Source organism: Capsicum annuum, chromosome 6 (genome assembly GCF_002878395.1).
Source record: "Capsicum annuum cultivar UCD-10X-F1 chromosome 6, UCD10Xv1.1, whole genome shotgun sequence".
In the NCBI taxonomy this organism is placed as follows: domain Eukaryota; kingdom Viridiplantae; phylum Streptophyta; class Magnoliopsida; order Solanales; family Solanaceae; genus Capsicum; species Capsicum annuum.
The window spans coordinates 173214006-173241081 of record NC_061116.1 but is presented as its reverse complement, the minus strand read 5'-3'; positions in this window follow the sequence as shown (position 1 = coordinate 173241081).

The following is a 27076-nucleotide window of genomic DNA, read 5'->3' as shown; positions in this document are numbered from 1 at the left end:
TCAGTATTTCAGATATTCCAGCTTATGTGAGTAATTTACATTTAGTATGCATTATTTTTCAAATTATGATGATGAGATCATGTTTTACTTATGTATTTCACCCCATATACTTAGTATATCCTCAAACTACTAATCCACATATATGTCTATGTGTTACATTGTCTCATAATGTAGGTACAAGTTTTAGTATGCACATTCAGATTCAGATAGTTTACAGCTTTTAATTAGCAGGTGATGGATTCTTTTGATTCGAGGACTCAAGTCAATTATAATTTTGTATTGTCTTTTTTATTCAGTCGTATTGATTAGGAATAGCGGGGGGTCATGTCCCGACTACCTATAGTCAGTATTAGTAGAGGCTTCATAGACAGTTAGTAGAGTTGGGGTAGTTGATTCGAGTTTTGCCTTGTATAATCAGAGATGTATTGTTTTAATATAGCTTTGTATTGAGCATATTAAGAAAAGATTTATCTTCCGCTGATTGTGTATAAGTTTATGCATTTTATTCAGTTGCTTACGATTTATGCCAGTAGAAGGGTTAGCTTGGGGTCACTTGTAGCCCTAAGCACCGTGTGACGTCTCGGAACCCATTTTCGGGGCATTATATTTTAATAATAATTTTCATGATCATAATACTAATCATCTTAACAATAATATTCTATTATCATATATTTAAGGTAAAAGAAAGAGAAAGAGGGAAGAAAGATTCCGACCAATGGGTTTTATGAATTTGTGGCAAACAAGTTCAATATTGTACTTTTCTTATTTTTTTCTGTTTCGTTTTAATATTTTTTAGATTTAGATTTTAAATAAAATAAAAGTTATGAAAGTATTAACAAATTAAAGTTAAATGCGTATAAATATCTATAAATAAGGTGATGCAACATTTTTTTATCGCCTAAAAAAATCATATCTTTAATTTACGGCACATCTTTTACTATGTATATTGCCATTTGCCAGTGATGAAAAAATTTCTATAATATTATCTCTTGCACTAATTAGGTGAGACTCTTAAATCTTAATAAGTTTAAAGTTCCTAAGTAACTTGAAAATTACTACAATAGAATTTCTTGGAACTTATAATCTTTTTTTTTTCTTTTTTATGTCTCTTTTCATTTTACTAAATAATAATAATATAATATTCTACTAACTAATTGAATTAAAAAATACATCAGCTTAACAGATGCAATTAAGTAAAAAGTATTGTAATCATTGTGACCTGTGATAACTCAGCTAATGAAAACTTAGATCACAACAATAACTGTTGTGATAACTCAACTAATAAAAACATAAGTACAACTTTAGAATATAAAAAAATAGTAATGGTTCATTAAAGTTGCAAATATTAAATTAAAATAATGAGAAGCAGTAATACTAATTGTCTTTTTTTTCATAATCCACCTTTCTCCACTTTGAAATTGCAAATGTTGAATTGATAGTTCAATTCTTTTGATTTTTTCTTGGTTATTAGTTCACCGTTTTGATTGAGATTACTATTAAATTTCAATCTCAATTTTGACATTCAACAAAACTGTATTCATTGATTTTTTGTTATTGCTAAAGAAATTAGAATATTCAAGATCTATTTTCACTATTAAAGATACATATTCATTTTATCTTATGAAAGAAAAATAAAAAAGATTTTGAATGTCAAAAAAATAAAAAAATTAATGAGTATGCAGCTTTTCCTTCTCCCTCATCTCTATGGTAACTTCTTCCTTGAATTAATAATGTAACAACTGTAACGGTTGAAAGTTAAGGTGCACCAATTATTGTATGTATTTAACACCTGAAAGAGATTAAAATATTTTACATGAAAGCACGTTAACATTTTCATGTTAAAAAAAGACCTTAAATGTGTTTACCTCTTAAATTTATTAGATGTTAAAAAAATTAAGTCATAAATTTAACGAATTTTTCATAACCGCATGAGGCAGGAAAATTTCATGAAAAAATTAAGTCATAAATTTAACGAATCTTTCATGATCGGATGAGGTAGGACAATTTCATAACTGTGCGAAGCGCGACTAACTTCACTAGTATACATATATAACAACACCTCGATATAACAACCATGAAATTTTTGAACGAACGATATCATTATTGAGAGGTTTGATTATAGTACTATTAGTAACAAGTTAGCATTGTATCCATTTTTAATTTCCTTAATCATTCATAAATTCAAAGAAGTTGGCAAGGTAGATTGAAAGGCAACATACTTAAATGTATCAGAAAAAAATTAAAAAGCTTAAAGCAGTCTTTAAAACAGTTGAGTGCTGGCATGTCGCTAAAGCCAGCATTCATATTTATCTTTTTTTGGCATTTTTATCCTTCAAAAATAACATTACATAAATAGATAAATCAGAAAAAAAAATTGCACCAATTAATGTTTAGTTTCAGTTTCTATCTCTGTGTTGAATAACACAATTAAGAAGAATTAAAAAAACGTTACAAATTAAATAAAATAAAAATTGAAGAGATGATCTCTAACTAAAACACCATTTAACACAAGAAAGGGAGAGAAAAATCATAAAAGTGAAAGAAGAATAAGAAGAAAATGAGAAACTTAATCCTTGAGACAAGATTTCAAGGATATAAAGGAGGAAAGATCTCAAAAATTGAAATAGAAGTGGTGATTTATAAAAAAAATTATGCGATCATGAAAATGACGATAGATGCAAAAGGAACAAAACCGTGGTCTAAGCCTCAGGTTAATTATTCATCTCTTTAACATGGTATTCTACTTTCTTCTCTCTTGCTAATATATTAGATTTAGAGTTTAGGAGTTTAATATCTTTTCTTTCGATAATATAAATTCTATAGCAGTAAATTTTGACAAAGGTAGAAATATATGAGGAACAAGGGAAATTATCTATATCTATAACATATTAAAAGTGTGAAGGCCCTTAGAAAAGTAAATTGAACTTTTTGCGCTTCATTAAAAGACTCCGCTTTAGACAAATCATCTTTTCACTATTTTTTTAAATATTTAAGAGTTGAAAATTAATTAAATATATTTATGATAAAACTTTCATTGTTTGAATTCATTCAAATTTAGTCCTTAAACCTTTCCTTGTTTGAATTATATACCATAAACTATGTAATATACCATATTTGTAAGGAAAAAAGATAGCAACATCGGTGAAAATATTTTTGAATCGTCTCTTTCCACCTTTGTACGTGACTTTGCCAAAAAAATTGAGTTTTCCCTAAAATTGATTATTTGCATCCTTTTTGGTTTATGAATTCTCTACTTCTATAAAACCACATATAATTTTAGGTTTTCTTCATCGATTTTTTATTGGATATTAGTTTCGGCAAAATATATTGTGGTGTTTGCAGGCCTGCAATTTGAAAATTCATATGATATTATTATTTAGATTTTCTTCATCGACTTCTTTATTGTATTATTAGTGTCTACTTAATATATTGTGGTGACTACAATTTGAAAATTTATATGATATTGTTTAGATTTTCTTCATCAACTTTTTTAAATATTGTATTAGTTTCAATTTTACAGGGCTACAATTTAAGAATTCATATGATATTGGAGTAATTTCAAAGTCAGTCAATGCCTACAGCTTGGTTGCAAGTTTGGTAATTAAGGCTTTGAATTCTAGAGATATTGGAAACTTGGAGGTGGTGGATTCGCCATTGATGATATGATTAAGGATAGCCCATGCAAATTATATGGAAGATTGAATTCCTGCTCTACGGTTTAGAGACTTAAAATATAATTCGATTTGTTGTCTCCAACTTAATTGGTTTAAGTTGCCATTAACTTTATTTGGTGTCTTATTTTAGTTTTTGATATGTGGACAAGGCCTAGCTAAGCATAGAGAAATGAGTCAAAGTTATGTTAATCTTTGAACCAAAGAGGGCCAACTATCCTCGAACTATTCGGAATAGTGCACACATACTCTCCATTTATATTTGGTCTTAAAACTATCCCTCAGGTCTCATAGTCCATATTTTGGTGGTTTAAATTGCTTCATATTTTTAATTGTCATAATTTATGTTTGATAGGTTGTGACCTCGCTCGAAATTGAAGTTAATATTTTTTATCATACATCCTGATGTTGTCATTCAATTATTTTATCCATAAGCCAAAGTGATATATGAACTTCCTGTTTGGGTTTTTCTTTATTTAGGAGTTTTAGTCGAGTTGTCTGCTTTATTTAGGTATTGGTTAAGTTATAAAATTAGGATTCCTATCAACATCGGTTGTTTTAGTTGTGTAGGTGGTGTTGCTTTGATTATAAAAGTTAGGATTCTGTTGTTATCAATTGATACTTGCATTATCTTTTCTCTGTTCTGTTTGTTTAGTTTTAGAATTTGTACGGTTTACAACATCAATGATCGGGAGAGGATAGAGTGTACACAGATCTTATCACTACCTCGAGAAATTAAAGAGGTTGTTTTTTAAATACTACCAGAGACATTGCTTGAGATTCGTAACACAAATACAAGATCTATATAGAATTCTTCAAAAGTTTTTTCTTTTCACATGGCATTGTAGGACTTGAAGTTTTAACAGAAGGGATCAATATCTACTAACCATGATGAATATTTCTTGTTTAGACACTTTCACTATTAAGTACTGTGTTTTCTTAATAAGAAAAATATGAATCTTAATGACTTAATCTTCAAAGATCCTGTATTGTTGTTGACTCTTGAAGAACAGTCAACAATACGTAAAGTTTGAAGTATCATCAACCATATGAATCACATAGTTTTGCCTTCATAATCTTCTTGTTCTCGTGTAATGCTTTTTGTAGAATTTTCATCCTATTAAAACATTGTGTTCTGGAACGAAAATGTTGTTTGATCATGTTAATTTATTGGTTCAGGAAGATGTGCAGCTCTTGGTGTGGCATTGGTGCATATTAATTGCAAATAAGGATTGGAAAAAATTATGGAGAAAAATATTCATTTTGTCTCAATTTGGATAATTTATGTTGCATATTTAACTTTTGAGATTCAAAGAAAGTGTGTTTGATCATGAATTTGGACATAAAATTTTATATTCTTTTGAAATAAAATTTATGTATTAGGCGATGTGTAAAAAGTACTGTAAGTCACAATAACTAACTACTCAAAATATTTAAAACAAATATAAAAAATTATGTTCAAACCTATACATGTTTGAATCTCGAGATGTGAAAATGTCTTATAAATGAAGACGTGTGGAGTATAAGTTTTGTTAAATAATAGTAGGAAAAAATCTTTGAGTTTATGAGAAAATACTCTTAATGTTTTGCAATAATGAGGTACATCGTTTTCTATTCATTATGTTCACTCGAGTGATTATTTTTCAAGAGCACGTGTTTAATTTCTTTCAACGGTATATAATCTTCATATGTGTCGTGCTCCATAATTATTACTTCCTCCAATCAAGATTATTTGTCCACTATTGACTTGACACATAGGTTAAGAAATAATAAATAATAGAAAATTTTTAATATATCACTCTTTTAATATATATAATAAATTTAGGACCCGTTTGGCGATGAGAATTTTTTTCTTTTTTCAAAACATAATTTTATTTTAGTGAAAATTTAGTGTTTGGCCATAAGAATTTCACATACAATTTGAAATTGTATTTGAAAAAGTGACTTATTTTCACCTTTTTCACTTCAACTTCTCTCACAAAAATTTAAAAAAAAATTCAATTTATTTTAATAATCAAATACAACTCCAATTTCAATAAATTTTAATTTTCATGGTCAAACACGTACTTAATATTTTGAAAAATATATTAAGTGATGAATAATATTTTAGTAATGATAAAAATAGATAGAAAAGGGGAATTGATCATACAAGACTCATGTATTGAGTGGAACCACTCTCTATAAGAAAACACAAGTGAAAATTGAGAATTTATACGATTTGACATGATAAAGCCATGTAACCTACACTACTTTTTCTTTTGTTTGTTGCAACTTTATTTAGATAATCTATATAATCAATTTTTGGTTGTAATATTTTTTTCTTGATGAAATATATAATTTTTTAGATTTGATTAATATTTCTTTCTTGTTGAAAGTTTATAGAAGTGGAGAGACAAGCCAATGCAACGCTTTAAGGTTGATGTTCAAGCCATTAAGCTCCCATATAAGATATATATGAAAAATGACGTTGTTACTACCTTTCAAGTGTGCAGTGTAGCTCATGCTTCCATCTGACATGAATTATTTCAAAATAAGTGAAGTTCTCCCTCATTTATACTTTACCTCAACCCGGCCTATTTACACCCTTACATATAAAAGATCAATATCAATTGCTTTCAAGTTAAAGGAAAATCAATTCAATTCATATGAACATAAAATATTTTTTAATTTGTCATTTACCTAATAATGTGAGATGAGCTACAAACAGATGTACTATTCATGGATACTGCTTTTTAATTAAGTTCATACTTTTTTAAGTAACTTTTCACTTTTTAAAAAGAAACTTTTGAAAGTAAATAAGCTTGGTCATAAAAGAAACTTTTGAAAGTAAATAAGCTTGGTCATATGAACTTTATTGAGGTTTAGTTTAGAATGAATATCAAAGTTATTTTAGAGTCTATTATCATGTGTTCTTGCTTAAGTATATTTTTTATCTTATAATTTTATGTTTTTTAAAAAATATTATTTATTTAATAATATGAGATACACATAATTATAATTTATTTTTTTTAAATATATTTATTAATAATTAACGCGCTATATACACGTGCAGAGCACGTACTCTAAACTAGTATAACTAAAGTATGGGAACAACTTCCTATAAATTTGAAAGGTAAATAATATTCTTAATGGGATTATTTAAACACTAACAAATATATATATATATATATATATATATATATGGTATATTATATAATTATGGTTAGAGTTTATTCTTTGGTATCATATCACTTACAGAAAAAAAATATTACTTATAGCTTTTATATGAAAAATTCCGTTAGTACACAATAATTTGCTTCCTTCTTTTCACATAAGTCAGTTGATTATTTACTTTCCCTTTTTTGTAATCATACTAGTTTTATCGCACGTGCCTTGCACGTGTAACTTTTGATTTTTTAAAATTAGATGACTTTATTTACTGCGAAGATTTTTAATAAAGTGCAAAAGTGCAAATCACTTCAGAAAGATAATTCACACTTTAATATAATAATATAAACACACATATATATTCTACCACGACAAGTTTCAAGTGGTTAATGGATCGTTACTTTTGCCATGCAACACCTCTTTTCTTTACTGCTAAGGCTAAGAGAGACGCATCCATTAGAACCATATTTGTAGTATAACTTTTTTAATATATTTAAAATCTTTTCTTATTCTTAAAGCTAAATCATTAGAAAATCTTTGATTATAAGTACTTACTTAAAGCTTATAAAAATTTTGGTACTTCTTATATTATTTTTATTCTAACGCTTTCATATTTTTTGTAGATTTTTCAAATCTTCTTAAAATCAAGTTGATTTAGAATTACTAAATTAATGAAAAAAATATTAGTTGTCATTAATTATTATGAATTCTAATAAGGAAAGGTTTTATTATGAATATTTAATTACTTTTGAACTCTTAAATATTAGGAAAATCGTAAAAAGATATTTTATCTGAAGAGGAGATTTATGAGAACGTGCATTGCACGTTTATCCCTCAAGTCTAATTTGTATTGCAAATGATAAATTGTGACTGGTACACTATTATTGAACTTTCTTTTGTGCTATGAAATAAAAATTAGAACATACATATACACACTATATGTGTCTAGTTTTCAATCCTAACAATATCGACTTTTGAAACTTGTTTCTTTGATGCATCATTAAAATATGTAAATGAAGAAAGTCACTCAAATAATACACTACTTCTGGTATAACTACTACATGGCAATAAATTGGTAGTACTTATATTATTTTCGAAGACTCATCAAGGGGAAGTAGACTCTTACTACCCAAACCATTAAAATTTGACTTAAAGAACAATGAATTAATCAAATTCAAACTTTTACATCAACTAAAACAACTAACCTAACAGATTTCAATCAGAAAATCCTAGATATTTGTTCTTAAGATTCTCTCTTCTTCGTTCAAATTTTGTGTGATTCAGCTCACCGACAACCAAAATTTTGATTCATCAATTGTGGTATCTTTCTTGATGCATGGCTTCTATGTGCATCATTATGGAACGGAGATTCCCAATCGTATTTGCTTTGATTTTGACATTTACTGGTGCCTTCGTCTTCTCTAATCCTCCGAGCATATCTATTTTAATAAATTAAAGTTTTTTTCCAACCTTCATAAGGAAAATGTTAAAAGGTTCAATAACAAATATATAACCTAAGTTCAACTTACTTCTCATTCATAAATAACATCTCCTTTTATTTTTTTTTCCACCCATGAAGGTCATAAAGATGTCAAGTGTAGTATCTACAAAAAATATTAGGTATATAATTTTCTAAAAAATTGATAAATAAATAAAAGTAGAATATCACCAAAATCATATCCTCATCACATATTGAGATAAATCGGCAAAATTTATTTGTTTTCGTCCTCTTCAAAGTTTCATCTTCACAACCTCATTCATCTTTATCCTAATTTGTTGTCTTCCGCAGTTCCGCTTCAACATCCCTGACACACTATATTCTCCGATAATAATAAAAGAATAAGTAAATAAGTAATTTTAAAAAACACTATGTCATCAACTTCAAACTATAATTAAAATATATCTAAATAAAGTCATAGATTTTACAAATAATTTGACAAACCTAGGCTGGCGAAGGGAGTCTGATGAAGAACAATACTTTTTCTATGGTTAACAAATTAATCGACTATTAAGGAAATAAGAGGAGGGGGGATGGGGGGTGTAAAACCTAATGAATTATACACGAACAATTTCAAAGTTGGCAGTGATTTCATAATAGGTTTCAAAGTCTTTTTTTATTAACACGGTAGTTATATAGTACATTAGGATTTTAATTAAAAATTATTTTACATCAAAAGCTTAAGATTTTATATTAAAAACTATTTTTTACATAGAATGTATAAAAATAGGATATAGACTCGTAAGAAGAAAAAAAGGACTCCTAATTTAGTTGGTAATAATATGGTGAAAGCTAAACCTACCTAAATTATAAACAAAAGTTACTTCTACCATATATACTTTGGACTCCTAATTTAAGAAAATATCTTATTATATATTTTAAAGTTTTGATCTCATATATTTAGGATTCAATGTTATAAACATAATTAATAATAATTAGAGGAAAAAAAGGAAAAAGATATTTTTGTCTAAAGCGGTATTTTTAAATGAAGGTCAAAAAGCTTAATTCACTTTTCTAAAGATTTTCACACTTTTAATATAAATATATAGATATAGATTTTAACAAAATAAAGTAAATTAAGAATTTTCCACAATCTAGAGACATGCATATTGCATTTAAAATATGTTTTTCCCTAAAATCATTTCTTTTAATTTAAGATTCAATCACTAAAAATTATTGATTATATCTACTTAAATATTTGTATTATTATATTTTATTTTAGGAAAATAAAAATAATTAATGTGACTTTTTTGAAACTTGAGTTATATAGAGGAGGAGGAGGAGATTAAGGATTATAAAAGGCAAGAAAAAGAAAAACAACGAAAAACATGCATTATCAATTTTAGTTTCCTTTTCCCTCATTGTATATATTTTAAGTGTCTCTATTTTTCGCTTCAATTTTTTTTTTTTTTTGTATCGAATAGAAGAAATTTTAGAAAAATAAAATTTAGGGATAGAAGAGATGAGGTGACGTTTTTTATGACCAATATTAGAATTTATCTTTTTTGTAAAATTTTTAGTCTTTTATTAAATTTATTTATTAACAATTGCATATATTCGTGTAAAAGAAAACTTAATTCAATAGAAACGTAAAGGATTACTTATTACAAATAAATGCTCAATGTTTATTTATAAGAAACATTAAATATATTTTGATACAACTTCTAACCATTTATGCTACTTTCATTACCATGAGTTAAAAAGATATTACACCATTAAGAGGTTAAAATGGAAGGGAATCAATTTATCTTTTATTTCGGATTTTGCTTTTTTTTCTTATTTTCCATTCAAAAATTGCATAAATTTAAAGTTGTCGTATTTCTCTCTTTCTTATTAATTTTTATGATTATAATTACTATCTTGAAATCTTTCTATGTTTTTCATATTCCTTCCTTCGTCTTTTTCTTAAAATGAATTAAATACAATAGTTATGAGCATTAATGAAAAACATAATTTGAATATGTTTGTATAATTTATTTATAGCAACCTTTATTTGTGTTTTTCGTTTTCTTATTTATTTTTATTTTTGTGATATGTTAAAATAGGATAAAAATATAAAAATACAAATTCCTAAATATTTTAAAGGTAAAATATCAATATTTTATCAAATTTTATATAATTAACACTCAAAGAATTAAGTGTGTGAACAATAAAAATATAATCTTCATAAAATAGAGGCAAAGTTGTAGAAATTATGTAAAAAAGATATAAATAGTATCATTGTAATTTTATTTTTTAAAAAAAAGAGTCCATAGTAAATTTATAACTACATATCTCAAAATGATTTATTTTAAAGAATGGTGTTGATCTTAATATTCAAATATCAGATTAAAATATGTTATGAATTTAATAAATATTTTATAATTGTGCGAAACGCGAATGATTTCACTAGTATATATATATATATATATAAAGGAGGATTTTAGTCCATCCTATGTGGCATGCCTTAGAGGCCTCCAATGCCATTTATCTTTTTTGTTGTTTTTTCTAACATTAATTAAATTTTTTTCTTATTTTAAATATTTATGTGTTTAAAGAAAACTCAAAAGTCATTCTTTAGTAGATATGAACTCATGCACGTACTGATTTATGATGCAATTGATGTCCTTACTAATGACCCTTAAAGAACACATTAATTACAACAAATAAGGGCCAAGAAAATGTACCGACCGCACAAAAAATATATATAAAGGGCAAACTTTTTCTCTTCAAATAAATCATGACTTCTTTTCCAACGCAATTTTTACATATTGCAAGGGCTTTCATTTTGTTGTTTATCATAACCTTTGTGAAGAAAAGAGATAAGGATGTTGCTATATATGTATCAAAAAATTCTTCTGTGAACTTTCTATGTTTTTACACTATTTGGATTACATAGTGTATTCATCTTTTATTTAAAATTGATATTTGAGCTCAACTTGTATATTCATTGCTTTTTTTTATGTACCAAGAGAAGTGTGTAGACACATGATTTTTGATCCTCCCTAAATTTTAACTTGTTTATCGATATTAAATATTTATATTTATATTTAATGATATATTATTTTGATTATTATTTTTATTTTTAATAAAATTTTTTATATAAAATTAAAGTTTCATCAATTTATTTAATATAAGATAATAGTCAAATATTTTCAGTATAATAAAAAATGAGCGAACCTAGGCCTTAACATAATTTAATAAAATAGTTTTAGTCAAGATAAGTCAATAAAAGCGACTGTTCTAGAACCACGGGAGTCGAGGGGTGCCTCACACCTTCTCTTCGGTCAACAGAATTCCTTAACTTTCTTCTGTTTTCGCAGATCAAAATAAAGAGTCATTTCCTTTTGACTAGGGATTTAAAAAAGTGACTTGGAACACCATATCTCAATTTCAAGTGGTGACTCTATAAATTAAAATAATCCCTATTCAATATCGTCACTTTAATTGGAAAAATCCTTCGACGTTGATTCTCGAGCGAAAAAGGGGTGTAACATCTCTGGCGACTCTACTTGGGAATAATAAGAATTCGAGCTTTTTATATTGACTTATACTTGCTTTAATCATTGTTGATATTGTGTTTGTTGGCCTTATGTGCTACTTGTCGCTCATTTACCGCTTTGATATTATTTGAACTGTATTATAAATTATCTTCTCTTGTGCATCCCCTCTGAGTCTCGAAAATAAGATAGAAGGAATGCAGCGTATGCATCCTAACTTACTTTTGAGATAGCCGGAGTGTCAAGGCACCTGGTGAAGGATTATAGTCACACATTATAGGCGGGGTTCGGATCAACAACGAAGGCGGTGTTGCCATGCTACCGACCAAGTTGTCCCTCCCCGGATCAAGTGTCCGCTGGGCTAAGCCCGTCTAGACACTTATCCCTATTAGGCTTAAACTTAGAAGAACGGAAAACTCAGAATCTAGTTATCCCTATTAGGTGCCGCTTTATTTGCATCATATGCATTTGACTTAGCAGGACTCGGCACAGGGGCCGGGTCTGTCTAGGATAGGTGACTTACTTTATAAAGACCAACATGTGCATCCTACATGCTCTTTGACATTTATTTGGAAGACTTATTTTATTGTTGACCGGCTTTTAGGCAACTTTAAAATGCAAAAAATTATATTATCCTTAAATTCATTGAATTATTTTTCAAAGAAAATTTTTATTTTATTTTATTTTATTTTAAAAAGGAAAATTTTAAATTTACTTTTAGAGTTTTCTTGAACTACAAGGGTCTGATTCTCACTTTTTAGTGGGATACGTAGGATGTCCTATCCAGAATACGACCCTGTTTTTTTTTTAAAAATAAATAAATAATAATAATAATAATATATTTATTCACAAATTTATTGAAAGATCTTTTTGAAAAAAAATAAGAAGAAGAAGAAATAATGATTATTTTCATGAATATTATTATCTTTATTTTACTTTCCCTTTTATTTTTTAAAATTAATTTTAACATAAAAATCATAATAGCCTGAACCTTTAGGGGTCGTGAGCTGAATTTTTATAAAATAATAAAATATGTAAATATATATTTTAACAGTCCTGAACCTTTAGGGGTCGTGAGGCTGAAATTTTTATACAACTTCATACATAAAACAATCATTCTTCTTTTCTAAGTCATTCTATTTTATTTTATTTTATTTTTGTTCCTTTTAAGTGTACTTAAGGGGTATTGTCTCCAATATATAGTTAAAATTGTCTAGAGGTCTGTTATTGCAAAGTTTTTGATAAAGTCAATTTAAATAAGTGTTTTTCCTAAAAATATTATCAGTCATGTTTTACTCACGTTAATTTTGATAAAATTGTTCTTTGCAACTAAATAATGGTCGCACTAGTTCTCACGAGTCAAATTAAAAATTCTTTTCAAAAAATTAAGTCCTGCCTAAATCTAGACATTGATTAATCTCATATCCTTGTCAATAGGTATAAAATGTCTCCTCCTGTTCGTGGAAAACGTCCAAAGAGAAAGAGGGATGAGAGTATACCGCTTCAGGTTGTGGATTGTACCCCTTTGCAGCTTTGGTTATGGTGGAATGAAAAAGATACATTCAATTATGACGAGATACATAAGTATTTGGGTTTTTTTGACGAGTATTATATCAATCAAGCCTAATAGGGAGGTGATTGATGCATTACTAACCTTCTGGGACCCGAAGAACAATGTGTTTCATTTTTTGGATTTTGAGTTGACTCCTACTTTAGAAGAGATAGCAACGTATATTGGATATGAGGATATGCATCAGAAGAAACTTATAGCCCCAAAACTCATTTCGATAAATAGATTCTGCAAGCTTATCAACATAAGAAACTCAAAAGAAGAATCAATGAAGAAAGGTTAAGTTTCCTTGCAGTTTTTGTATGACAGATATGGAAGACGAGAGAGGTTTGAAAAGTACGGTAAATAGCTTTGTAATAAGGGAAGTTTTGAGGCTTGGAAATTTCACAGACAATTTACATTCATGGTAGCCTTTTTAGGCACTATGATTTTCTCGAGGAGAGAAGAAAAAATTAATATCCGTTTAGCGGGGGTGGTACAGATATTGATTAATAAAGATTACACTATGGTACCAATGATCCTGGCAGATATCTACCGTGCTTTGACCGTTTGTCAGAAAGGAAAGAGTTTTTTTTGAGGGATGTAATATCTTGTTATAGATGTGGATTGTGGAGCATCTCTATCGACGTCCTACAATGGCAAGATTTAATCCTGAAAGATTCAATCATATCAAAGATTACGAAGAGAGGTTAGAGAAATATAAATGCCCAGAAGGAGTTAGAGATTGGGATAAGCTTTTTCATTCTCTGACAGCAGATAAAATCACTTAGAATCTCCCTTGGTTCCCTTGGAGGCAAGTCATACATAGTTCTATCATTCGGCCGTTCTTATTATTAATGCGTATTAGGGGTGTTCAACTATATGTTCCATTAACAGTTTTACGACAGCTAGGAAGACGTTAAATAATTCCCATTACGGAAAATATGACCGAGTTTGTATTTGAGGTCAGACCAGAGATCCCACTTCTAGAGAAATTGGTCCAGCAGATTTGGGAGGGTTGCCGTATCATGGGAATTGAAACGATGGTCATAGAGCGTGAGAAAGGAGAAGTGTACCCAATTTATTGTGAATGGTTTGAAGAACAGTCGAGTCCGCCAGTCAGACTAAAAAGATCGGTTAGGGGACCTATAGATCAGAAAACTGAAATCAGGATAGGGATTGAGAGAGCCAAGAAAGAACATCATGAGGCCAACCAAGCTTTGAGAGCAGAATTACAGCATGTTAGGGCAAAAATAGATGAACAACAAAGAAATTTGCTGAAGAAAAAGCTAAATCAATAGATATTGAGGTTGCACTTCGGGGACAAATCAAATTGGCTACCGCTAGGGGGTCACACGTTGTAGAACTTGCCGCATCTCGCCGACAGAAACTGCAAGAAGTTGAAAAAAACATGCAAGAAGAATTTGATCGAGAAAGATCTCAGAGGATTCGTGAAAGAGGAATATTGCGAGAACAGTTGGAGGTTGCTTATGCTCGTGAACAGCGTGCAAAAGAGATGGTTGATTCCCGAGATCGACAGGCCCATGAATGGGATTAGTCCTTCAGTTTCCTTCGAGGAAAGGTCTGTCGTGTAGCACAGGATACTGCCAGAATGGGATTGGACCATCATCAGTTGGATCGTGAGGACTTTTTGGCACAAATACTAGGTTTTGCACAGCGTCTCACTACTTCATTAGAGGACATATACTTGAGTTTGGGAGGACATATTAAGCCGAAGTCTCTTTGAATGGATAGTTGTTTTCTTTGTCATAGTTTTTCATTTTCTATTTTAAAACTTCTTGTTTAGATATAATGTCTTGTAGTTTTCAGATGGTAGTTAGTAGGTTTTATTTTAGGTGTTGGGTCAGTTATTTTGTCGTATTTATATTATAGAATGTAATGAAGTTGACTGTTTATTTTTATATATATTACATATGTTTTACTTCACTTTATTTATTTTCTTCAATAAAAAAAAAGACAAAACAATCATTTTGTTAAATTCCTCTCAAACTATGCAAGATCTGATTTATGTCCTGGCATGATACGTAGGCAACCCTCCAAAGGGTTTGATCATAACTTTTGAAAAATACACGCCTAGAAAAGCCGGGATGAAGCACAAAACCTTCCATTATAGGTTGAGAAATGCATATAGAAGTATGACATATAACTTGGCATTATAATGTGTTAAAAATATAACACTCACCCATTTGCTACTTGGTTACAGAAAGATAAAGTAATTGGTGGTTGGTTTGTGGTTTAAACTGGCATCACATCCGTATAATACCATATACAAGGGTAAAAGAAAAATGACCCGTAGAGAAGCTATAGGGTCTGACAATGAAGAAGAGCAAAATCAGTTGATTTCGCAGGAAGTAGCATCAATGGAAGAAATAAAGTCATTAAAAAAACAGATGGTAGAGATGTACCAAGCTTGGTTGAATGGACAATACCCGCCTTCTTCAATCCCTAGACTTTCAACTTCGAATGATCCAAATTCTGACCCAGCTCAAACTAGTGATCCATTTTACCCACCAGGATTTGGCCCATTTGCTAATATGTCTGGCGTTGCTGGTACTTCTACCATGCACCCATCAAATCCATCTATCATAAATAACCCACTTTTTATTTCTGTAGAACCAGCTACTGCGGGTACTCAACCGACAGTATCCAACAATATGGGGAAACCAAGTCATGATATGTTGTATCCTCCTGAAATGACTTTCAAATCCCAAAATCTATATTATCATGTTCATCAACACGATACTCCTATCGTGGTTGAGAAGATTACTAAGAATGAGGAACAAGAACAGATGGCTAGAAAAGTTAGAAACCTGGAGCAGAGTATGAGAAATATGCAAGGATTAGGTGGACCAAAAAGTGTTTCATACAAGGATTAGTGTATGTTTCCTGATGTCCATTTACCGATAGGGTTCAAAATGCCAAAGTTTGACAAATACGAAGGGCACAACGATCATGTAGCTCATTTGAAAAAGTTTTACAATCAATTAAGGGGAGCAGGAGGAAAAGAAGAATTATTGATGGCTTACTTTGGAGAAAGCCTTACAGGGATAGCTTCTGAATGGCTCATTGACTAAGACATTTCCCGTTGGCACGTATGGGATGACATGGCTTGAGATTTTGTTTAGTAATTTCAATATAACATTGATATAGTGCCAGATCATACTACGTTTGCCAACATGAGAAAAAAAATGACTGAAAGTTTCTGAGAATATTCTATCAGATGGAGAGAGCAGGCTTTAAGAGTTAGACCATCGATAAAGGAATCTAAAATGATTGATATCTTTCTGCTAGCACAAGAACCCGATTATTTCCATCACTTACTTTCTACAATTGGAAGCATATTTGCTGAAGTTATTAAAGTTGGAGATCATCCAGGCCGCTTTGAAAGCAACAACACGGGCAATTCAAAGTGGTGCAGGAAGTTTTGGGGGAAAGAAAAAAAAGAGAATGTAGCAACTATCGTACCAAGTCAACGATAAAATTGGAGAGGTGCGCGTCAACCATATACATGAAATCCATTATATTTTATTCCATCTCCCCAATATCCTATTTACAATGCACAACCATATACTCGGGCTCCTTCTTACCTGCAATGGCGTGCACCAGCCATCTAAAACCATCCACCGATCCCACAAATTCAAAGAGGCCCTTCTAAGTCTAATTTTTGACCTAGAGCAGACTACAAAAGGGATATCATGGGCAAAGATAATTTCACTCCTATTGGAATATCTTACACCAGTTTATTTCATAGGCTGAGAAAACTGAATGTTCTAAACCCAATTGAGAGAAGGATCTCAAATCCTCCTTCGAAGAACTTGGACTATTCTAGAAGCTGTGAATACTGTTCTGATTCCCCAGGGCACGACACAGAGAAATATTGGTATCTGAAAAGAGCCATTCAAGAGCTGATTAATACCCAACAGATTATGATAGAAAGTCCAGATGCTCCAAATGTCAATCAAAATTCGCTGCCAGATCATAATGAAACAAACATGCTCGAAGTGATACCCAATAATGAAGATGCTACAATATCCTTTAAGCCGATGATTAAAATTAAAACTGATTCAAAAAAATCAGTAAATGTTGTAGATTTGACAAAAGAAAAACCTGCAGAAGTGGATGTGATGATAACAAAACCCGAATTATTGAATGTCCCCTTGGTGGTGGGGAAAGAGATTTCAAAAAATGTTGGGTCAAGACAAGTAAAACCAAAGCTCATTGTTCCTGGAAGATTTCCCAAGCCTCTCTTAATAATAAAAGGAGCTCCCATAGCTCCTATTGTTATTGAACCAGTGTCACAGTTGCCTATGGTTAATACCAAGGCAGTCCCTCAGAACTATGATTGTGCTATGGTAATTCACAAGGGGAAAGAAGTGATTAAAGATGTGGACGAAGTCGGAGGATTAACTCGATCTGGAAGATGTTATGCCCCAGTAGATTTAAGAAAGAATAAACAAGGCAATGAAGAACGAATGACGTTTAAGAAGCCTGTTACTGATGAAAAAACTGAAGAATTCTTAAAAATTAAATTGCCAGAATATTCTGTTGTAGAACAGTTGAAGAAGACACCAGCACAGATTTCTTTGTTGTCTTTATTAATATATTCAGAAGAACACCGCAAGGCTATAATGAAGATTCTTAACAAAGAATGTGTTCCCAGTGAGATTAAAGTGAATCAACTGGAAAATATTTTTGAAAGTATACTTGAAGCAAATAAGATTACTTTCTCAGACGATGAATATCCTGTGGAAGGTACTGGACATAATAAGGGTATCTACATCACTGTGAAATATGAGCATTCCATCGTCACTCAAGTGTTAATTGATGGAGGATTAGGCACTAACATTTGTCCTATGTCAACTTTGCAAAAGTTGAATGTTAATGTAGAAAGAAATCGACCTAACAATGTATGTTTCAAAGGTTTTGACAGATAAAAAATTGATGCCATTGGTGAAATAGAATTCATATTGACAATCGGGCCTGTGGATTCTGCTATGGATTTCCAAGTGCTGAACATCGATGCTTCATATAATATGTTATTGGGAAGGCCATGGATTCATAAGGCTAAAGCAGTCGCATCGACATTGCATCAAATGGTCAAATTCAAATATGAAAGGCAAGAGATAGTTGTTCATGGTGAAGGATACTTATCCATGTATAAAGACTACTCTGTTTCCTCCATCGAAGTAGATACTGCTAACGGAGTATTGATTCATCAAACTTCTAAGGTAGTGGCTGTTGAGCATATCCTCGAGGGGAATCTCATCACAAGGCCACATTATCCTCTACATCTGTTATGGTAGTGAATAAAATATTGAAGCATGGATTCGAACCAGGGAAAGGTCTAGAAATGTTTTTGCAAGGTAGGGTTCATCCAGTAAACCTCCATGAGAACCTGGATACTTTTGGTTTGGGATAAGTGCCCACTACTGAAGATATAAAGAAGGCTAACAAATATAAGAAAGAGTCATGGACACTAGCCAAGCCGATACCGCCACTTCATGAATCTTTCATCAAAGTCAACATTGTTGGGTCCTCTATGTTACCTACTGCAGAGTCAGTGAATGATAATGATACAGAGTTGATTGGCCTGTTCCAGAATATGTTCATTGAAACTAATATGGTTGAAATCGAGGAAGGTACCAATAATGCAGATGTGCAGTTTATCTGCCCTGATGTCCAGCTTAATAATTGGGAGGCCACTCCTCTCCCTATTGTGAAGGAGTCTTGGTAGTTTGTTTGTTTTCTTTCAATCTTAGTAGTTTGTTTGTTTCTCCTTCTGTAATTTGAATCGTTCTAGTATTGTAATTCAGATCTATAACTTGGTATTTTAGGTTAAAACTCTTTATATCTCTTTTTTTAATAAAAGTGTCGTCTCCTTTTGTTTTATTTTGAGTCTGATGTTTTTTTATTTATTTTTTCTATCATACAGTTCTTTTTATGTTGATTGTAATGATATGACATGCATGAAGAATTATCAACTAGATTTAAAACCCCAATCTAATTATGAAATAATGAATAAATAAGTTGAATATGATGAAGGAGAAACATTTAAGGATATAAGAAAAGATTTCAAATAGTTTGAGAATAAGACAAATCCCAATTTGGAGAAAACTGAGGCGATCAATTTAGGAGATCATGAAAATATTAGAGAGACTAAGATAAGTGTACATGCTCAACCAAAACAAAAGAAAGCTATAGTTGAAGCTTTGCATGAGTATAAAGACATCTTCGCGTGGTCTTATGATGATATGCCCGATTTGAGCACTGATTTGGTAGTTCACAAGTTTCTAATTAATCCTACTTTCCTCCGGTCAAGAAAAAGTTAAGGAATCTTAAAACTGACATGAGTGTAAAAATCAAAGAGGAAATCATGAAGAAACTTGAGGCTAAAGTCATTCGAGTGGCCCAATATCCTACTTGATTGGCAAATATTGTCTGTGTTCTAAAGAAGGACGGCAAAGTTTGGATGTGTGTTGATTATCGTGATCTAAATAAAACTAGTCCAAAAGATAATTTTTCACTTTCCAATATCCATATTTTGTTAGACAATTGTTCCAAACATGATCTTGCATCTTTTGTGGATTGTTATGCGGGGTATCACCAGATCATTATGGATCTAAAAAATGTGGAAAATACATCATTTATTATGCCATAAGGGATATATTGTTACTGAGTTATGCCTTTCGAACTAAAGAATGCTGGGGCAACTTACATGAGGGCAATGACCACAATATTTCATGATATGATGCACAAAGAGATTGAAGTTTATGTGGACGATGTGATCATTAAGTCAAGAGAGCAGTCTGACCATGTCAAAGATCTCAGAAAATTCTTTGAAAGGCTTCGAAGATATGATCTCAAACTTAACCCAGCGAAATGTGTATTTGGAGTTCCGTAAGGAACACTCTTGGGGTTCATAGTCAGTCGACGTGGCATTGAGTTAGATCCTTCAAAAATAAAAGCTATTCAAGATTTGCCTCCACCAAAAAATAAAACGGAGGTGATGAGCTTACTTGGAAGGTTGAATTATATCAGTAGATTCATTGCTCAGCTTACAACAACCTGTGAGCCAATATTCAAGTTGTTTAAGAAGAATACTAAAGTTGAATGGACTGAAGAATGTCAAGAGGTATTTGACAAAATTAAGAGATACTTGTGGAATCCACCTATTTTTGTTCCTCCATAGCCAGACAGACCCTTGATATTGTACATTTTTGTGTTAGACAATTCTTTTGGCTGTGTATTGGGTCAACATGATGTTACAGGCAGAAAAGAACAGGCCATATACTACCCTGGCTTTACCACTTATGAGGCTAAGTACACTTTTCTTGAGAAGACGTGTTGCGCCTTAAATTGGGTAGCCCAAAAGCTGAAACATTACTTGTCATCTTATACTACTTACCTCATATCTCGTATGGATCCTTTAAAGTACATTTTTCAGAAGCCTATGCCCACAGACAGACTCACAAAATGGAAAATGTTACTCACAGAGTTTGATATTGTCTACGTGACACGAACTGAAATGAAAGCTCAAGCCTTGGCGGATCATTTGGCTGAAAATCCTATTAACGAGGGATATGAGCCATTAAAAACTTATTTTCCAGATGAATAGGTATTGTTTATTGATGAGGTTATTTTTGACGATTATCATTCAGGCTGGAAGTTGTTCTTTGATGGAGCTGCTAATGTAAAAGGAGTAGGGATAAGGGTGGTTCTTATTTCTGAATCAGGACAATATTATCCTATAACAACCCAACTTCGATTCTACTGTACCAATAATATGGCAGAATACAAAGCTTGCATTCTGGGATTGAGATTATCCATTGACATGGGGGCCCAAGAACTGTTGGTATTAAGAGATTTAGATTTATTAGTCCACCAAATCCAAGGAGATTGAGAGACTCGTGATCCAAAGCTCCTACCATATCGAGGTTGTTTGTAAGATCTATGTCAACGATTTGTATTAGTAAAATTCAAACACATTCCCAGAGCTCATAATGAGATTGCTGATGCTTTGGCAACCTTATCTTTGATGCTTCAACATCCCGACAAAACTTATATTGACCCTTTGCATATACAGATTCATGATCAACATGTATATTGTAATATGGTTGAGGAAGAATTTGATGGGGAGCCGTGGTTCCATGATATCAAAGAATATATTCATACTGAAAAATATCCTATACATGCCGATGGTAACTAAAAGAGAACTATTCGACGTTTGACTAGTGGATTTTTCCTAAGTGGAGGAATCTTGTATAAGAGGACTCCTAATTTGGGACTTCTAAGGTGTGTAGATGCTAAAGAATCTTCAAAAATCATGACTGAAGTACATTCTGAAATTTGTGAACCACACATGAATGGGTATGTTTTGGCAAAGAAAATACTCCAAGCAGGTTATTATTGGCTCACCATATAGCGCGATTCCATCAATTTCGTTAGTAAATATCATGAATGTCAGGTACACGGGGACTTGATATATTCCCTTCCATCTGAGGTGCATACAATGACTGCTCTATGGCCTTTTGTGGCTTGAGAAATAGACGTAATTGGACCAATTAAACCAAAGGCCTCAAATAGACATAGGTTCATCTTGGTAGCCATTGATTATTTCACAAAGTGGGTGGAAGCAGCAAGTTTCAAATCAGTGACCAAGAAAGCAGTGGTTAATTTTATTCACTCTAATATTATTCGTCGGTTTGGCATTTCAAAGATAATTATCATGGATAATTCTGCAAATCTCAACAGTCATTTGATGCAAGAAGTGTGTCAACAATTTAAGATTATGCATCAAAATTCAACTCCTTATCGTCCAAAGGCAAATGGAGATGTAGAAGCTGCCAACAAGAACTTAAAGAAAATACTCCGTAAGATGGTGCAAGGTTCCCGACAATGGCATAAAAAGTTACCTTTTGCTTTGTTGGGTTATTGTACTACAATTTGGACTTCAATTGGTGCAACTCCTTACTTGTTGGTGTATGGAACAGAAGCAGTTATACCTGCTGATATTAAAATTTCATCTCTTCGAGTAGTTGTAGAAGTTGAAATTGATGATAACCAATGGGTCAAGAATTGTTTAGAGCAATTAAGCTTGATTGATGAGAAAAGATTAATATCAGTATGTCATGGACAACTATATCAGAAGAGAATGACACGAGCATATAATAAAAAGTGTGCCACAGATATTTTGAAGTTGGTCAGTTAGTACTAAGACACATCCTACCTCATCTTGAAGCCAACGGTAAATTTTCTCCTAATTGGCATGGACCATTCATAGTGAAGAAAGTGTTACCTAATGACGCATTATATCTGACTGACATAGAAGGCAAAATGGAAGGAATGTCAGTCAATGCTGATGCAGTTAAAAGATATTATGTATGATATTCATATACAATTACATTATGTATGTTTTGTACTTGCATTTTAAAAAGATTGAAATGATGAAGGCATTTTGTTCTACTATCCGAATAATATATCAACCTTTGCTTACCCCTTTTCAGCTTTTATCTTTCTTCGTACCCCTCTTTTGGAATCAAATTAAAGTGGAAAAAAAATTGAAAAAAAAAAAATCAAAAATTCAAAATCAAGCAAAAGAATGACGAGCCTGAACTAAATTTGACCTGATTCTTGCTATGGCAAAATACGTAGGCAGCCCTACTCCGGGGTTCGGTCCAACCAAAAGGAAATTCAAATTATTCAAAATGAAAGAAAACTGTGGCAAAAGTTTATTTTCTTAAGAGAATCGATTCCAAAAGTTGAATGTTTTACCCAATGTTGTGTAAATTTTGAGCCTCATGCCGACCTTTCATTCCCTATCCAAAAGTCAAGTTACAACCAAAGAAAGACTTTCAGATCAATCTTTGAGAATGTTAAGGCTAAACATGTTATGGGTGCATGATATTTCATATTTTGGATGTTTATTTAAAAAAAATGAAAAAGAGAGAGTCTTATTGGTGAAAACCCTATTGGGCACCATAAGGCGACTGTAAGCTGAGAAAGAAGTAAAAATGAGATAGGCTCATTGGCAAAAACCCATTGAGGTGCCACTAGCCGAAGGAGAGTTGTTATCCAGAAGAAATGAGTTCAGGATTGGCTAAACTTCAAGCTCAATAAGTGGATAAAAGTTGTAATAATTGGTGTGGGTAGATCTGGTTGTTTGATTCAAAATGCATTTCATAATCACCAAAATCGGTTTTCACATTCAGATAAGTTTTCTTTTTTGTTTTTTATTTTTTGTTTTTTTTTTAAAAAAGAGATGCCTATTGTCTTTTCCTTTTGATTTATTTTGATTTTTGTTTTTTGTGTCCTTGTCATCAAATGAAAATTTTTTGTTGTTTTTTTAATCTATTTTTGAGTCAAATTCACGTCAGGTCAAATGACAAATTACTTCAAACTTGCTACCAACTTCTTCAATAGTACAAAGCAAGACAAAGGATCGACGCACAAAGACAGCATTTCAAAGTATAAAGTACTCAGAATAATTATGATTTGACAATTTTTGACTCATGGAAAGATCAAAGGTGTAGGGAAAGTTAAACCCTAAGGTATTATACAAGAGAAATATATTTTGAGCTGAAAGTCTTCGTAGTCAGAATTTTGGGTCAAAAGTATGACAAGTCAATGGATATATATCAAGGGTTGGAAAAGAGTTGAGCATGACAAATGCAAGAACGGTCATTTCAATACCCGAATACCAAAAACCAACCACCACGTGTTTTTAAAACTCACAATTTTTCTTTGTTTCGTTTGAAACAGAGATAGAAAGTTTTCAAATAAAGGATGCAATCTCACACTTCTATCAATGCAAAAATCATGATTACAATATACGATGTTGGATCTCGGACCATCCTGAAGAATGGACATTTATTTTAATGCTCAGGTCTCTCCTGAAGAATGGGATGTTATTTTTTGTTTCACTATTTACTTTGAGTCCAGGAGCTTGCCTGAAGAACAGGGTGAAAAAATTGTAAGTCCAGGAGCCCACCTGAAGAAAAGGGTAAAGAAAAGGAAATTTAGAAGTTTGTCTGAAGAACAGGGTGAAGAAATCGTAAGTCTAGGAGCCCGCCTGAAGAACAGGGTGAAGAAAAAGAAAATTCAGGAGCCCGCCGGAAGAACAGGGTGAAGAAAAAGGAAATCCAGGAGCCCACCTGAAGAACAGAGTGAAGAAATTGTAAGTCCAGGAGCCCGCCTGAAGAATAGGGTGAAGAAATTGTAAGTCCAGGAGCCCGCCTGAAGAACAGGGTGAAGAAAAAGAAAATCCAGAAGCCCTCCTGAAGAACAGGGTGAAGAAATTACAATTTCAGGAGCCCGCCTGAAGAACAGGGTAAAGAAAAAGAAAATCTAGGAGCCCTGCTAAAAAACAGGGTGAAGAAATTGTAAATCTAGGAGCCCGCCTGAAGAATAGGGTGAAGAAATTGTAAGTTCAGGAGCCCGCCTGAAGAACAGGGTGAAGAAATTGTAAGTTCAGAAACCCGCCTGAAGAATAGGGTGAAAAAGAAAGAAGTCCAGAACCTCGCCTGAAGAACAGGGTGAAATAAATAACAAGATAGGAGCTCGCCTGAAGAATAGGGTGAATTTTCAAGTAGGGTGAATTTTCAAGTTCAAGTCATGAAGATTTGAATTAAGATTCTAGAGATTGCAATTTTTATTTCATTTTTTTATTTTTGTAGCCATTTAAATGTAAAAGACAGAATTCGTCAACCAAAAACTCGACGGAATCTCACTCAACTTTAACTTTTTCTCTCACCAAATTACCTTTCAACTACCCGTGACCTGATTCCCTTGTAACCCGGGATAGGTAGGATGTCTAAAAACAGGACTCAGTTATATTTTTAATTTTATTTTTATTTTTACCTTTCAAATAATTGGAGGGTCAAAAATCATATCTTGTCTACTTCTTTGTATGAAAACTCTTCGAGATTTCACACAAAGAGGGGGCAAAAATATAGACACGTGATTTTTAATCCTCCCTAAATTTTAACTTGTTTATCGATATTAAATACTTATATTTATATTTAATCATATATTATTTTGATTATTATTTTTATTTTATTTTATTTTTATTTTATTTTATTTTATTTTATTTTTCTTTTTCTTCTAATTTGTAAAATAATACAAAATTTAAAAAATAATAATTTTTCTCTCATAAATTTTAATAAATAAATTAATAGTTTTAATATTATTTTATTTATATTTGACTATTTATAAATTGTTATTATGTTTTGTTAAATATAAAATTAATTAATTATTATATTTATTATTATTATTATTTTATTTATTCATTTTTATTTTATTTCATTTATTTATTATTATTATTACTATTATTTTCTATATTTTATATATATAAAAAAAAAGGGAGGATCATTAGTTTTTAAATTTTAAAATCCCCTTCTCCCTATCAGATAATAATCAGCCCCCCTCCCCCCCCCCCCCCCCCCCAAAAAAAAAAAAGATAACTACTCCCTCCCAAATATCTGTATTTAAAGGATTCTACGTACTTTACATAAAACATCAACAAATACTGCAACAAGAAATCGAAAAAAAAAAATCTAAGAAAACTACTGAAAAGAGGAGAGAAAAACATCAAACCAAAGGGAGAAAAGAAAGAAGTAAAAGTTGAAATTCTATTCTAAATTTCCGATGACGAATCTCATTGTTCAGTCCAAATTATTCAGGTTCTTGTTCAATCTTTGTACTATTATTTTATAAGTTTCATGATGTATCAAAGCATTAATCAAATTTGTTCATGTAATTTCCTGCATATTTTTTTAGTGCATGTGGTTAACTAATTATGCAAGTTTTATCGTTACTGGGAGTTGTACGACTAAGTTATTGAATACTTATATATTTGTTTGTTGATTTAGAGTTTAATATGTTCTTGTGTCGGGTCTACATTGTAAGCTTTTTTCTTAAATACTAACATCAAAATACTTAGAATAAAGTGGGGGAGAAGTCATGAGGGGGGATTTATTTTAATCAAAATATACTTCTATGTTAACTGTTGTTTGTAATGTTTAAGAGTCTAGTATCATATTACTCTCTAAAATTATATTTAACAAAAAAAAAAAAAAAAAAGAGTCGTGTATTTGGCAAATCACAGTGAATTAGGTTAAGTGAATAAGTTAGAATCTTTGCTGGTTAAGGGATTTTAAATTAATATTTTGTTGGGACCTTTTCTTCCCAGTTCACGATTTAACTCTAGTAAGGCTTAATGGTGTTCTTTTTAGTATTTATTACTTCTAAGTCACTTGTTTAGTTAAAAAGTAGTTTGAAATAGACATCATGATATTATATAAAGGTTAGTCTTTAGTTTATGGTTTACTGGAATGTGAAAGTAGATATTACAAATCACATAATAATACTTGCATGATCGTTGGAATCCCACATATGGTTTATTTTGTTATATTTTAGATCATTGCTTTATTTTTCTAATTATTACTTATTTATTTATTTTATTTATTATTATTATTATTATTACTATTGTAATTAATAAAACTCAATAAATTATTAGTTATGTTAATTTATCATTTAAATAAATATTATTTTAGTTTGCTGTTAAAAAACAATTTTGTTAAGATTATTTAATGTACTATTGTATATATAATTTTGATTATTTAAATGAAGTTTATGTTTAATTTAACTCATATTCTATTTTTGTTGTTTAAAGTTTAAATGATAAAGCTTAACATATTTTATATATATATATATA